We start from the raw sequence: 15,764 nt of genomic DNA, 5'->3' as shown, positions 1-15,764 counted from the left end.
CCCTCTCCCCCTTTTTTTCTGTTAAAAGGCAGGTAGAGCATGTGCCTAACGCACCAAGGCAGTATGTTAACACACACACACAGTTCCTCTGTCCTACAGTGGCCTCCTTTAAAACAAATCTAGCAGTGAGTGACTTGACTAAGCATTGAATGGTAAATGGCATCATTATAAGGATATTAAGAGGTCAGGCAGTCAAGGCCTCTTGCTAAACTGGAGCTAATTTCTGAGTCATATTCACATAGTAATGCCCTTTTTATAATGGCAAATAAATCACATTTGTAACAATTGTTAAAAACTAACTGCCAAATATCTGTTGCAGTATTAAATATCCTATTTGTCAACTTAAATATTTCCTGCTGCATTATGTAAAATGCAAATCAGGTGGGGACAGTTAGTTTCCCTTCAGAATACAGTGAACTTTCCATTCTTGCAAGGCAGGAAATTTTCTGTTAGTCTGGTCAAACTTTGTAATGCTCTTGATGAGAGTGAGGTTGCATTCCATGACAAGCACTTGGGTTCACTGCAAACCACATTAACTTTGGGGTGATTCACCTTTTCATTACTGCACATTAATTTTATACTTTTATTTCATATTTGCTTAGCACTTTGAAGCTTTTTTCCCCCCAAAGCATTTTCATACACATTGTCTCTTCTGATATTCATAAAAATACTCTCTTCCTGGCCCCAATTCAGTCAGGCAAGGTGTGGGGAGGGGAGGAAAGGGGGAAGAATTACTATAATTCCTTTCATAAATAAAGAAACTAAGGCTTTTCCAGAACTGCAGGTTAAGTGACCTGCTCAAGGTCACAGCAGTACTGGAATGAGAACCTAGGTCTCTTGCTGCTAAGCCTGGTCTTTCCATTATACTACATCTTCTTTCATCAAATCACAACAAAAACTAAACATAAAGGAAATCTTAAACCTTTTCTTCATCATTTCCAGTTGGAAATTTAACATGCCATCAGTAGACCACCTAAGCAAAGTCATTTATCAATGATAGGAAAACCTTCCTAACCTTTTCATTGAAAGCAAGTTTTTTGAGTTTTATTGGAATTATCTACTTTACTTATGAGTAGAAGTGTGGTCTTATGGAAAGCAGGCTGCATTTAGAGCCAGAGGACCTGGATTCAAATCCTATTTCTACTTCCTGAAACCTGTGTGGCTTTCAGTAAGTCACTTTATACCTCACAAGATATCTTGGGGTTTACTAGATTTATTTTTTAAGGACCATGCTTTAAAACCAAAGCACTCTGGCTTTCATTGATTGGCCAACAATAGATCCCAGCCCAAGCCTCATTTGGTCATTGTTTGGGCTCTGACGGTTCATAGTGAGTATAAATAACAGTTGTTTTTGTTTTGGCTAGAAACACTGAGGGTCTTCCCCTCTCAGATAGATTTTTTTTTTGATGAGGTAAAAAAGGCCGTTCTTTGCCTCATTTCTTACTCAACCTTAACACTGAATGGGCATTGCCTCAGACAAACTGAGACCTGGAAAAGACCTTAGCTTAAAAAGACCAAGGTCTGTCACTGCATCAGGGCCATCTCTAGTCATCCTGATCTATACCTTGCCCCTGGATTCAAACGGCTCCAGAGGAGAGAGTGACGCTGGTGACTTTGCACAACCCTGCCTCACTTACATCCAATTCACTTGTAAGTCATGACATCGCCTTCCCAACATCATGGTCCTCTTTGAGAATGAAGGACATAGAAAAACAACAATTATACCACTCTTGGCCTCAGTTTTCTCCTCAGTAAAATGAAGGATGCTACATAATGTACCCTTCTAGATCTAGACTTACAATACTATTCTGTAAAAATAGCTTGTGCCATAACTTCGGTTTCTGCACAATCACTAGACCATCCATGAGTCTCCTCCTCTGGATCTCTCCACAGTCATGACCACTTGGCTTGGCACATACTCAGAATTAAATCAGTGAAATTGCCTGATTGATATCACAGTCACCTTGGCCTCTTGGGGTGAAAGGCTTTTGCAGGTATTTGTTTCTATTGCCATGGGGCCCTTTCTATAGGATTCAGGGGTCTTCTCTGGATTTCTGATTTTAGGACCTTTTGACCCTTAGAGCCACCCTATGGTAATGCCCAAATGGAGTGGCTGCCCTAAGCCGCTGAGCTTAGGGGTTTGACCACTAAGGGGATTGGACAGACAGAACTGCTCAGTGACTTGAATGAGAAGAAAAACAAAACCATCAGCAAACACAGGTGGAGTCATTTAGAGGGCCATGTTTCCTAGTGGAGAAAGAACCAATTTTGGAGTCAGAAAGACCTAGTTTAAAGCCCTGAGTTTGATGTATATAAGTTATGTGACCCTGGGCAAGTCACTTAACCTGAATCTCAGCTTGTGTCTATAAAATAGAGGTTGTTTTGAGGAAAAGTGTGGGAGTGATAATGGAGCTTAAGAAATGGGAAGGAGAGGTGAATGCAGCAATTTCCCTCTCCACCCTCCAGCCTTGTAGAATGTAGAAATGGGGCACTATGAGCCCACAGTGAAAACGGAACTTTTATATTGAATCTCTCCTTTCCAGTAGAGATTTTGTGGATTGTTATAGTTAGGGCTTGTTAGAGGCCTAATTGTGAATTATGGAAACATTTAGGGTCATCAGCTTTTCCTTTCTGAATCCCCACTCCATTGCTCAGTGTTTTTTAGCTACTCCTTTGCTGCTAGGGCCTCACACCATACCACCTCATCCACTTTCTTTGGGCAGTGCCCCAGACTACTCCAAATTTTTTCTACCCTTATCTCTTCCCCTATTCTGGTTTGTTTTTTTTTGTTCCATATCCTCGGGACTCTTTTTTTCTACTCTAGAAATGACAAAATGCTAATGTGTTAATTTCTATTAATGAGTTGCCCCTCCCCAGATGAAGTATTTGTATTTTAACAGGGGCCTTTTGGAGACAATGTCAATGTAAGGTCTCCTACTAAAATGTAAATTTTTAGGCATATTTGAAAGAATCCAGTAACAGTAATTTTTAAGCCCACGAGGGGCTGGAGCTTGAAATATTCACTGGCAAAGGAGCCTTTTGGTGTTTATCAAATCATATTATATGGGATACAGTCAATTTTGCCTATGAAATAGAGTCAAACCTAGGTTCAAGATATTCTTCTCCTTATTTGCATTGTATTTTACTTTTACAAGTGAAGAAGTTTGGCAGTCACGTGGAAAAGGGCAAACTGGATGTACCATCTGAAGAGTGCTGAGTGATGAGGAGGTGTAGGAGAGCACCCTCACTGTCACGTTGCCTCCTACCCTACCATTCCACTGCAGTGTTGGTGCCAGCCATTGGTGAGGGACCCTTCATCAGCTAAGCTGACTTTTTCATCAGAAGTGTGTTTTGGGGGGCCTAGTCTAATTGGTATGGGCCACTTTGCTCAGATTCTAATCTCAAGTCAACAAGCATTTATTAAATGCTTACTATTAGCCCAGGCACTGGGCTAATCTCTGGAGATACAGAGAAAGGCAAAAACTAGTCCCTGCTCGCAAGAAACTAATAGGGGAGACCGTAAGCAAACAACTGTGTACAAACAAGCTAGGTATAGGATAAAACTAGAGACAGTCTCACAGAGAAGGCCCTAAAAGATTAAGGAAAACCAACAAAGGCTTTTTGAAGAAGGTAGGACTTTTGCTGAGACTTGAAAGAAGCCAAGGAAGATGGAGATGAGGAGAGAGACAGAGACAGAGAGAAGAGAGATGGAGACAGAGAGAGAAAGAGAGCGAGAGAGAGAGAGAGACAGACAGACAGACAGACAGACAGACAGACAGACAGGCAGGCAGACAAAGACAGAGAGAGTAACAGGTATGAGGGACAGTCAGTGAAAACCCTCCCTTAGAATCAGGAGATGGAGTATACTATTCAAGGAATAGAAGGAGGCCAGAGTCCCTGGATTGTAGAGTGAGTGGAGGGAAGAAAGGTCTAAGAAGACTGGAAAGATCAGAAGGGTCCAGGTTATGAAGGGCTATTCTCTGGGAAAGGTCTCTTGTTTATTTCCCTGATCTGACCAGAGATTGATCTTGTCTACAGGAATCACCAAAATAACAATGACTACAACAATATCCAACCTCTACATAATGCTTTTAAAGTTTGCAAAGTGCTTTACACACATTATATTGCTTGATCCTCACACCAACCCTGTGAGTTAGGTGAATGAATGAATAAATGAATGAAAAATCACTTATTAAACCTTTGTTGTTGTTTAGTTGTGTCCAACTCTTCGTGACCTCATTTGGGGTTTTCTTGGCACAGATACTGGAGTGGTTTGCCATTTCCTTCTCCAGCTCATTTTACAGGTGAGGAAACTGAAACAAACAGCATTAACTGCCTTGCCTGGGGTCACACAGCTAGGAAGTGTCTGAGGCTGGACTTGAACTCAGGATGATGAGTCTTCCTGATTCCAAGTCCAGTACTTTATACACCTCACTACCTAGCTGCCTTTACTTTGTACAGAACTTTTAAGCCCTGAAGATAAAGAGAAAAAGTTAGACAGTTCCTACTTCTTGTGGAGTTCGTATTCTAACTGGGAGACAACACATTGGAAAGAATCAGCTGCAAGGTAAATAGAAACGTAGTGGTCCTTAGGTACATCTACAGGGCAGATTACAATTGTTTAGTCTTTTTTTTTTCCAGTTGCGTCATTCTCTTTGTGACCCCTTTTGGGGTTCTCTTGGCAAAGATAACTGGAGTTCTTTGTCATTTCCTCCTCCAGCTCATTTTACAGATGAGGAAACTGAGGCAAACAGGGTTAAATGATTTGCCCAGAGTCACACAGCTAGTTAAGTGTCTGAGACCAGATTTGAACTCAGGTGTTTCTGACTCCAGGCCTGGCTATCTACTACACCACCTAGCTGTCCAATTGCAGATAGCAATACCTATTATCATGCCCATTTTTAGAGGTTAAATTACTTGCTCAAGTTCACATAACTAGTGAATGTTTGAGTTGAGATGTGAATCCAGGTCTTTTTGGCTCCAAGTCTATCAATCTATCTCCTAGGCCCATAGATCTACATAAAGGATAAATAGTGCTCTTCAGTCAGCACCCCAGGTCAGCTATGTTTCCTCTGTTAGACATGCCCTTCTCTTTTCCATCCCATTCCCATTCATCCTTGAAGGCCCAGTTCAAGCCCTACTGAATGAGACTAGTAGTCTCTCTCCCCCTCCACCCCGCCACTGAACAAAAAAACACTGAAGAAGCTCAAGTGTCCTGAGTCCCCCTATCAGAGTAAGACCAGCAGTATCAGCTCTTTTCCCAGTAACAAGGGGGCTAGATGACAACTAGCTGCCAATTGCCCAGGAGTCTCACCACCCTCCCTACCCATCCCTATCAGCAGCAGGTCCCAGGTCCAAGCTCTTCATTCCCTTCTTTCTTTCTTTCTTTCTTTTTTTTTTTTAAGGTCATATACCAAATTTATTGCAAAAAGACCCACAATTCCAGCAGTTGTCTTATCGATAGGATTTCTGGTAGCGAGCCGAGGCCCCAGGACTGCCAGACTTCTTGGACTCATAGTGGTGAGGGTCAGCCACCAGCAGAGTTTGGTCATACTGGATAAGGATGTCTTTTATTTCCTTCTTGGAGGCCTCATCCACATATTTCTGGTAATAGGCCACCAGGGCTTTGGAGATGGACTGCCGGATAGCATCAGTCTGGGCGACGTGGCCTCCTCCTTTCACACGGACTCGTATATCTATTCCAGCAAAACGTTCCTTCCCTAGTAGGAGGACGGGCTCCAGCAGCTTGTACCACAGGGTGCGAGGCTCAATCATCTCCAGTGGTCGCCCATTCACCTTGATCAGCCCATTGCCTCTCTTGCAGTGGGCCACAGCGGTGGCCGTTTTCTTTCGTCCGAAGACCTGGACGGACTGGAGCAGCCCCTTGGACGGCATGCTGAGGTGGGCGGCGCAAGCCCAGAGCCGGGCTGGAGGCAGAGGAGGCTGCGGTGGCGGTGGCGGTGGTGGCGGCGAAAGCCGGAGACTGGAGCTCCTCACCTGCGCTGCGCCAAAGCACGAAAGGGCCATTCCCTTCTTTCAATGCCTGGTCCTCAACCTGACTGAGAACACTCTCAAACCCCACCAGACTTTACTGGTTTGAGGTGCTCCATTCCATCTGGGATATCTAATTCCAGTGAGGTACCTAATTCCACCCAGGCTCAGTGAGACTGACCTGTTCCCATCTTCCCTGACTGCCCTTCTTATCCTTAGTATGTTCCTTCAATAAAGCTAGCTTGTTTTGCTATTCATGTACTGGACTTCAGTATATCCCTAAACCTTCCTAATACTTGAATAAGACACATACCTCCTCCATGAAGCACATAGACTCTTCTATGTAAGCCTTGTGGGTGACATTGGGCAAATCACCTAGCATAGGGGTGGGCACAGCAGAGGTCTCAATAGGACTGACTGATTTCTTAAGATTCCAGTGTTTTCAACCCTTTTGTGAGAATCACAAAATTGTAGAATCCATACAACTGCAAAAATGGTAGCTCACATTTCTATGTGAGGTAGGTTGTACAAGTATTATTGTTCACACTTTATGGGTAAGGAAACTGAAGAGCAACTAAGTGGATAAAGCAGTGGATAAAGCATCAGGCCAGGAGTCAGGAAGACTTGAATTCAAATCTGGCCTCAGACACTTACTAGCTGTGTGACCCTGGTCAAGTCACTTAACTGTTTGCCTCAGTTTCCTCATAGGTAAAATGAGATGGAGAAGGAAATGGCAAGCCACTCTAGTATCTCTACCAAGAAAGAAAACCCCAAATGGGGTCACAAAGAGTCAGACACAACTGAAAAGCTGAACAACAACAAACTACAGGACAGAGAGGTTAAGGAATATGCCCCAAAGTCACACAGCTAGTAAGTGACTCTAAGCCAAGGTTCCTTACTCTCAGTCCAGTGCCCAGGAAATCATCCTTCTCTCCTATATTTAGCAAGAAGAATGTAGGACTCTTCATGTCAATTCACGGACTCTAAAGAATTTCAAAGCACTCTCCTCCAGGGCTGGTTTCTTATTCATATTCTTTACAGAGAAAACTTCTTTTTGTGTGAAATGAAAAAATATAAACAAATTACACATTAAAAATACTTAGTTTCTGAAATGAATGTTTCTTTCGTGAGGGTGTGGGGAACCATATCATCCAATTGCTCCATTCTGGAATGCCTTCCCCTCCTGTCTCCTAATCTAAAATCTATCCATCCTTCATGAAGTCTTGCTGTCTATTACACATGAAGCCTTTCTGGCCACTGAAGATCCATATTGACTACTCTTTTCTTGGAACTCTTGTTGCGCTTGAGATTCAGATCCAACCTTCCCCCACCAATTGAGAAGACGAGAAATTTGATACTCATTACACATATTGAAGTCGTGCAAAAACAGAGAGCCATCCAGCTTAGGGTGATGTAACTGCTCTCTAAATGCTTCATGTTTGCATGTTACGTTTCCTGAGGTAGGCTATAAGCTCCACAAGAACAGGGACTGTGTCTTATGTATAAGCATGCATAGTGCAGATCAGTTGTGGTCAACACATCTTGGGACAAGCATTACTGTCAAGCTTTCCCCTCTAAATACCTACAATTTTTTACTTCTTTGTATTCTTTATAGTAAAGGACACAGTGTAGGGGTTAGATCCTATTGAAACCCTATTAATTAACGAACTGATTAGGGATAGCATCTTTCGTCTCCCTGAAACAATCTATACTCATTTGCTTTGAAGATTGAACTAGAATTCTATGGCGATTCCCATCAGGGCCTTAACCTGGGAGAGAACGTAGTATGGTCAGAGTGGTACAGCAGTGACAACTCTCTGGTTTCCTTTCGGGCTTCTAGAGACCATGGCAGGAAAACCTGTTTCCACTGCATTGATCAGCTTTTTGGTATGCATAGCAATGAGCAGAATCAGAGTGGGCAGCTATAGTGGAGAGGAAGCGGAGAATCTGAAATCACAACCAACCTTTAAGCAACAGCATGGATCCAGAGGGACAGGGGAGGGGAAAGTGACCTTCCCCAGGATCTTTCTCTGGGTCCCAGGGCCTACCCCTCCTGTCTGGGCCACAGGCTTTGAAATTAAATTGTGAAGAAACAGACTTTGAGGGATTCCCACCACACAGCTTCTTTTCTCCGAGAGGCTGTCTAATTTGGGGAGAAAGGAAAGAGAAGAGAAGGGAGGAGAGAGAGCCAAGGATCACTTTCTGAGATGCTCTGATCACCACTGGGAGTCTCTTGATGTTTTTCCTTTACCCCAAGCTGCAGATATGCACTGGCTCCCTGGGGGCTCACACCTATGTTGGACACAGTGCCTCATCACAGGCCACTGTCCTAAGGGTCCCAGCCTCATTCATTCTCTTTGCAAACCCTGTTCTAACTTGGGCTGGGATGGTCATGGGGTCACAGATACAGAGCTGGAGGGGACCTCAGGGGTCAAGTTCACCATCCCCTCAACGCCATTTTGAAGATGAGGGAACTGAGGGTGAGGGAAGTTAAGTGGCTTGCTAAACTAGTTAAAGAGTCAGAGGCAGGATTTGAATCTGGGTCCTTGGCTACGGGAGTTTGTGCTTTTCCCATTCCTCTCTGGCTTGCTATGTTGTCAGATCCATCTTATTTTGAGTCCAGAGCAGACTGCTAGTAGAGTAAACAAAACGACCAAGCCATCTCAATCTTAGCAAAGTGGAGTGTGGAGGAAACGACTCCAAGCTAACAAAGACAAGGAATCACATTCTTGTAGCTCTTTAAGGTTTACCAAGTGCATCCCTCACAAGAACCTGAGAGGTCAGGAGCAGAACAGCTTCAATACTTCTGTGCTCTGCCATCTCATCCACATTACAAGTCCTTGTGGTAAGGTGGCAAGAGTGCTGGGTTGGGAGTCAGAAAACCCGTGTTTGAATCCTGCCTCGGCCATCATGGGTGTGACCTTGGGGCAAGTTATTTCATCTCTTGGGTCTCAGTTTCCTTGTCTGTAAAATGATGGGATTGTACTGGATGACCTCTGAGGACCCTTCCAGACTGAATTTTAATATCCTAGACTTCCTCTGAGTCTTAGTGATCAATCTATGAATGTCTGTGGCTGAAAAATTCATTACCCTGGAGCCAGTTCGGTGATGCTCAGCTTCGTTAGTCTGGTTTTCAAATGATGAATGCCCAGTTCATCACTGGGCCTATCTGTGCTTTGAGGCTTTTCAGTTTGGCTGGCCCTGAGAGGGCCCCTGCTCTGCTGGCACCACACTTGGGCCAAGATGATGCATTGGAGTATCACTTCAAGGGAGGATAAAGGGCAGCCAATTCAATCCCCTAATTATAATTTAGTTAGGCTGATTAGTTTGCAGTTTCAGAGCACCCACCTACTGGAGCTGCAAGCAGGAGAAGCAGGAAGAAGACTTCTTGGGACTTAAAAATTTTCAGGGTAGAATAAAATTAAATCAGTAACTATTTATTAAGTCCTAAGCTGGATATTGCAGCATTGTATGTACTAGGTTTGCACTGTCCAGTTAGAGCATATAACATATATTCTTTCACTCTCTTCATTCATTCATTCATTCATTCATTCATTCATTCATTCATCTATTCAACACCCTTTATTGAGCACATGCTATTAGGCACTATGCTGGTAGCTGCAGGGGATACCAAGATGATCAGAGACTTCTCTGCCCTCAAGGAGTTTATAGCCCAGTGAAGGAGACAAGAATCATTCCCAAATATCTCTAAGACAGAAGCAGTGTGTTATAATAGAAAGAGCACTGGATTTATATTCTGAGGACCTGGGTTCAAATCCTAGATTTGCCCTTGAGAAAAATTAATTCAGTTCTCTGGGTCTTATTTATTTTTATTTTTTATTTTTTGGCTAGGCAATGGGGTTAAGTGACTTACCCAGGGTCACACAGCTAGTAAGTGTCAAGTGTCTGAGGCCGGATTTGAACTCAGGTCCTCCTGACTCCAGGGCCAGTGCTCTATCCACTGAGCCACCTAGCTGCCCCTTCTGGGTCTTATTTTTTAAAAAAAAATCAATGAACATTAAGTGACTAATATGTGCCAGGCCCTGTGCTCAGCACTAGGGATACAAAAATAGGCAAAAGATGGTCCTTGCACTCAAGGAGCTTACAATCTAATGAGGGAGATAGCAAACAAATATATACAAACTATGTACAGATAAATAGGATGGAATTAACAGAGGGAAAGTGCTAGGATTAAGAGAAGATAGGAACGGTTTCCTGCAGAAGATGAGGTTTTAGTTGGGACTTAAAGGAAGCTGGGGAAGTTAGTAGGCAAAGGTGAGCAGGGAGAGTGTTCCAGGCATGGGGGACAGCCAGAGAAAATGCCTGGAGTTGAGAGATGAAGTGTCTTGTTTGTAGAACAGCCAGGAGACCAGTGTCACTGGATCAAAGAGTATGTGACTGGAAGTGAGGTGTAAGAAGACTGGAAAGGTAGGGGTAGGGCTAGGTCAGGAAGGGCTTTGAATGACAAGCAGAGGATTTTGTATGTGATCCTGGAGGTGACAGGGAGCCACTGGAGTTTACTGAGTAGGGGAGTGACCTGGTTGTGCCTGTGCTTTAGAAAAATCACTTTCTTAGATTGCAGGTCATCTTGGGGAGGGAGGTGGGGAGCGAGGGGGAGAAAAATTTAAAACTCAAAAGCTTATGGAAGTAATTGTTGATAAATCAAAATAAATTAATAAAAAAAGAAAAAAAGAATCAAACAAATTCAAAAGAATGAAAAAAATGGAAGAAAATATAAAATACCTCATGGGAAAAACAACCAACCTAAAAAATAGATCCAAGAGAGACACTATCAGAATCATTGGATTACCTGAAAACCAGAAGCAAAGGAGGATCTGGACAGCATCTTTCAAGAAATCATCAAAGAAAACTGCCCTGATGTCCTGGAATCTGAGGGTAAAATAGGCATTGAAAGAATCCACCAATCACCTCAGGAAAGAGATCCCAAAATAAAAACTTCAAGGAACATTATAACCAAATTTCAGAACTATTAAGTCAAGGAAAAAGTACTAAAAGTGTCCAGAAAGAAACAATTCAATATCAAGGAGTCACAATCAGGATTACACAGGAGTTGGCAACTGCAACATTAAAGGACTGGAAGTCTTGGACTATGGTTTTCTGGAAGGCAAAGGAGCTAAGGGACAACAACCAAGAATCACTTACCTAAAAATATTAAGCATAATACACCAAGGGAAAAATCATCATTCAATGAAATAAAAGGAACATTAACGTGAAAAAAAAGAAAAAAAAAGAAAAATCACTTTAGTAGCTGAATGGAGGATGGACTTGAGTAGGGAGAGACCTGAGACAGGCTGATCCACCATCATTGTTGTTTTTCATGTCCAACTCTTTGTGACCCCATTTGGGTCTTTCTTGCCTAAGATACGGAAGTGGTTTGCCATTTCTTTCTCCAGCTCATTTTACAGATGAGGAGACTGAGGCAAACAGAGTGAAGTGACTTTCCCAGGGTCATATAGCTAGTAAGTGTCTGAGGCCAGATTCGAACTCAGGAAGATGAGTCTTCTTGACTTCAAGGTCAGCACACAATCCACTTCCCTACCTAACTGCCCTGACTCACCATTAGGCTATTGCAATAATCCAGGCGTGAAGCGATGAGGGCCTGTAGGGGAGTGGTAGCAGTGCCAGAGGTAAGAAGAGGGCATATAGGAAAGATGCTGCAAATGTGAAATTGACAGACCTTGGCAACAGCTTGGATATGGGGATGGGGGTGGGATGGGGGGGTGAGAGTTAGAAAGGAATCTAGGGTGATAATTTTTCAAATGAGCAAACATAACCAGATGATCTCTAAGATTGCCTAAATTCTATGCTCCTATAGGTGTAACATACAAATGCAGACAAAATACTTTGTGAGTTTAGAAAAAGGTGAGATTACTATTTTGGAGTAGATGGAAGGGCAGAAGAAGCTTCATGGAAGAGATGGCTTTTCATCTTGGCCTTGAAGGATGTATTCTGCATTAATGAACTAAAAACTAAAAAAACAGTTTCAATAAAAATTGAAAAGATTAACTCCTGGGAAGGGAAAGGGGCTAGTTACTGAGTTACTAGCTCTCAAGAATTCTTGACCCTCGCTTCCATCCTGCAGCTGTCAAGATTCCCAGAAGCATCTTGGGCTTGTGGGAACCTTGGCTGCTTTGAAATGGCTGTGGTTTAAGTGGGTTCTGAAAAACTTGCTTCAAAAGTGAAAACAAATGGATCTTTAAAACCACCAAAAATGTAAAACATGACCAGAGGTAACTGAGGGGGACAGAGGGGAAAAAAAGTCAAGAAGCATCTCTAAAGACATTCCTACAATTTTTAAAGGAATAAGGAATGAAGCCAATTCATTCATTCAATAAACATTATAAGGATTTAAGCTTCTACTATGTGCCAAGCACTATGCTAAACTTAGGCTATAGAATCAAAAATGAAAGTTTCTGCTTTCAGGAAGCTTATTTTCAACTGGGGAAAACTAACAATGTATACATATAATAGTATTTTTTTCAATTACATATGAAGACAATTTTTAACTTTCATTTTTTTTATAAAGTTTTAAGCTCCAAATTTTCTCCCTTCCTTCCTATCCTCTCCTCTCCCTAAGATAGTAAGCAATTTGACATCGGTTATATATGTGCAATCATGGAAAACTTATTTCCATATTAGTCAAGTTTACACATATAAATAAATACAAAATACATACAAAGTTGAGACTATCAACCATCACCTGGGGAATCGGGAGGAGCTTCACGTAGGGAACGGGCATTTGAATTGAGCTTTAGAGATTGCTTATGACAAAAAGATATTCTTCAATTAAGTAAGAGGTTCTCTTCTTGGCCAAAGTTACTATATGGTTTTTTTTGGCCTTGGTGGGGAAATGGAAGTTAGAAACCAATTTGAGAAAAAATTTTTGGATGATCTAGAAAAAACAAGCAAGCAGATCTTGCTGGCATAAGGAAATTCTATGTCTGATCTGCCCAGACAATGGGAACTCCACAAGCGATATGGTTCTCATGGAAGATGCATAGAGAGACATTACAATGTTTGTGTCTCATTTTATGTGTCTGCAAGGTGGACCTTATGTGAAGGTAGACTAGATCACTACCTACATGTTGTGGGTTTAGTTTTTAAAGGGCCCCTGGCTGATGGGAGCCAAGATGGCAGAGAAAAGGCAGGGACTCACCTGAACTCTGCCTAAAACCCCTCCAGACAACTTTAAATAATGCCCCCAAACAAATTCTGAAGCTGCAGAACCCACAAAATGAATCATTGCTTCCAACATCTAAATCATTTATTCTTCCTCTCTTGGACTAGATCAGGGGATCATGACCTTTTTCTGTGTCTTGTCAGTCTAGTGAAGCTTATGGACCCTTTCTCAGAATAATGTTTTTAAATAAATTAGAGACACAGGATTACAAAGGAAATTGATTCTATTGAAATATAGTTATTAAAAAAACCCAACAAGATCACAGTGCCCTTAGGAGTTCTTGAAGGGTAAGACCTTCTAGACTGGATGACCTATAAAGTTCCTCCTAGCTGGGTCACCATTGGATCCCATGAAAGGAATGCAATATTGGGGTGTACAAAAGACATACTATGACTATTATGCAAACTGACCCATTCATCCCTTTTAAAATGGGATTGTAAGATATGGATTTGGAGTGTATTCTAGTCCAGTTTGGGAGCACAGTGGATAGAGTGCTGGGCCTGGAGTCAGGAAGATGAGTCTTCCTGAGTTCAAATCTGGCCTCAGTCACTTAGGGGCCTGTGACACTGGGCAAGTCACTTAACCCTGTTTGCCTCAAAGTTGTAAAATGAACTGGAGAAGGAAATGGCAAACTACTCCAGTGTCTTTGCAAAGCAAAACCCCAAATGGGGTCATGGAGAGTCAGACATGATTGAACAACAACTAGTCTAGTTCCTCCATTTTACAGATAAAGAAACTGAGATTCAACGACATACTCAAGTTCTCATGACTAGCAAATAGCAGAGTCAACATTTGAATCCAGACCCTCTCATACCAAATCCAGAACTCTTTCCATTATACCATACTACAAGCCTTTGGTTACCCTTTCTTTTTTCATTGTTCCCTGTGGCAGCTAGCTACTGATCTAAGAAGTTAAGCTGGCTGACCCATTGACTGAACACAGAGCATTTACTTTACTCTGAACTGTTCTTTCCTGGTATGCCCCTCTGTATGGGGGCTTGGTGACCCTCCCTTTCTGGGAGGCTCATAATATCTACAGCAGATTTAGTGTGGACACTTGATCAGCTTTTGCCCTAGCTCAGAACTACTGAACTTAAGAGAGCTACCAGCTTCAGCCTCCTGCTCCCTCACTTTCTCCCCACAACCCTTTTCTCCTCTCCGTCCCCCTCCCTCTCCCAGACCCCCACCCCAGAATTACAGGCATGTACCACCACATCTTGCCCAAACTATTTTTCAAAAAGCACAGTCAGTTAACAATATCTTTCCAGTGATGTGGAAGGGGTATGATTTCTTCCTTGGCAGAGATTCTCATTTGGCAATGTAGTTCCCCTAACTGAACTTTGTGAGTACGGGTAGGCACCAAATGGGCCTAGGACAATGAGATTGCGTTAAGCCTCAGGGCCAGACTCCAAAGAAGTACAGAGGCCAGGCTCATTGTCAGTGGCAACAAAGCTGAGAGAAATCTGATCCAGGCTCAGTACCTGTTTGCTTTGTGCCTTTCCTTACTTACAGGCACAATCTAACAGCTGGGGCTCCAGAAATCCACAATGTACTACAGAAGGAGGGCAGGCAGATGACCCACTTCTTCCTTTCAAAAGGAACAGCTTTTAGCTGTAGCTTCAGGAATAAAACCAAATGCTCAGTTACAACCACTGTCAATTGCTGCTATTGGCTACAACTGGAAAGGACCCTGTTGAGCAGCTGACAACTTCACAGTGGCTGGTGTGGGAGCCAATTTTTTTTTTTTTAGGAGGGGAGTAGGGCAATGGTTATTCAACAAGCCAAGTAGGAGGGTCACTAGCACCAGATAACTATGGGGATTTAATGTGGGAACTTGGAAAACTGCAAAATTTAAGATGCTTGAGAGGCATCACAATGTGGAGGAAAGAATACTAGACTCCTACGACCCAAGTTCAAATCCTGCCTCTGACACATCTTAGGTCTATGACCTTGGGCAATTCACTTTTAACCTGGGTGCCAACTGTAAAATGAGGATAATAACATTTATACAACTCACCTCAAAGTTGTGAGGAAGGTGTTTAAAGTGCTATATAAATGTCAATGGTTAGTGTTGAATACTCTCAGTATATACTTTTTCTTCACTCTTTTCTCTTAAACATGGCATCTCCCCTTGCCTCCCTCAATTTCTCTGAGTCATCTAGTATACTTGTGCTCTATCCTATCCTGTCAAAACCTGCACTTAGAAAATAATCTAATTTCACCATTCAATTATCATTAATTATTATTATTAATTATCATCATTAATTGATGGGAGGTGGGGGTGGGGATGGGGTTGGAGTGGGAGGAGGCAGGACAGAAGGACTTGACTGGATCCCTGAAATCATACCACATTGGTTGCTGGCCTCTACATAAGGCTGGTCCTGTCTAAGCTAGCTGTGTAGATTAAATGTTAAACTTGGTCTTCTGTAAGATATAATGCCAAGTGCTACTTTCCTTTTGTCAGTTCCCAATGCTTTTAAGTAGCTGGGAGACTCCAGGTTGTGGACATAACTCATCTTTGCCAGGCGAAAGGGTGTTGTTTCCTCTGATGCAGAAAGAGGATTATTCTGTG

The 15,764-nt window shown here is 42.5% G+C and overlaps 1 protein-coding gene and 1 pseudogene across 1 annotated transcript in view; both read right to left on the bottom strand.

Annotated features, from left to right (window-relative positions):
- IQCH (IQ motif containing H) overlaps nt 1–15,764 on the bottom strand; it is a 257,567-nt gene that overhangs the window by 33,651 nt on the left and 208,152 nt on the right. The gene's annotated exons all lie outside the window — the stretch shown is intronic.
- On the bottom strand, nt 5,455–5,895 carry LOC114035621 (annotated as a pseudogene).

This window comes from Vombatus ursinus, unplaced genomic scaffold (assembly GCF_900497805.2).
Source record: "Vombatus ursinus unplaced genomic scaffold, bare-nosed wombat genome assembly UNPS02009205.1, whole genome shotgun sequence".
In the NCBI taxonomy this organism is placed as follows: domain Eukaryota; kingdom Metazoa; phylum Chordata; class Mammalia; order Diprotodontia; family Vombatidae; genus Vombatus; species Vombatus ursinus.
This window is presented reverse-complemented; position numbering and strand designations above follow the sequence as displayed.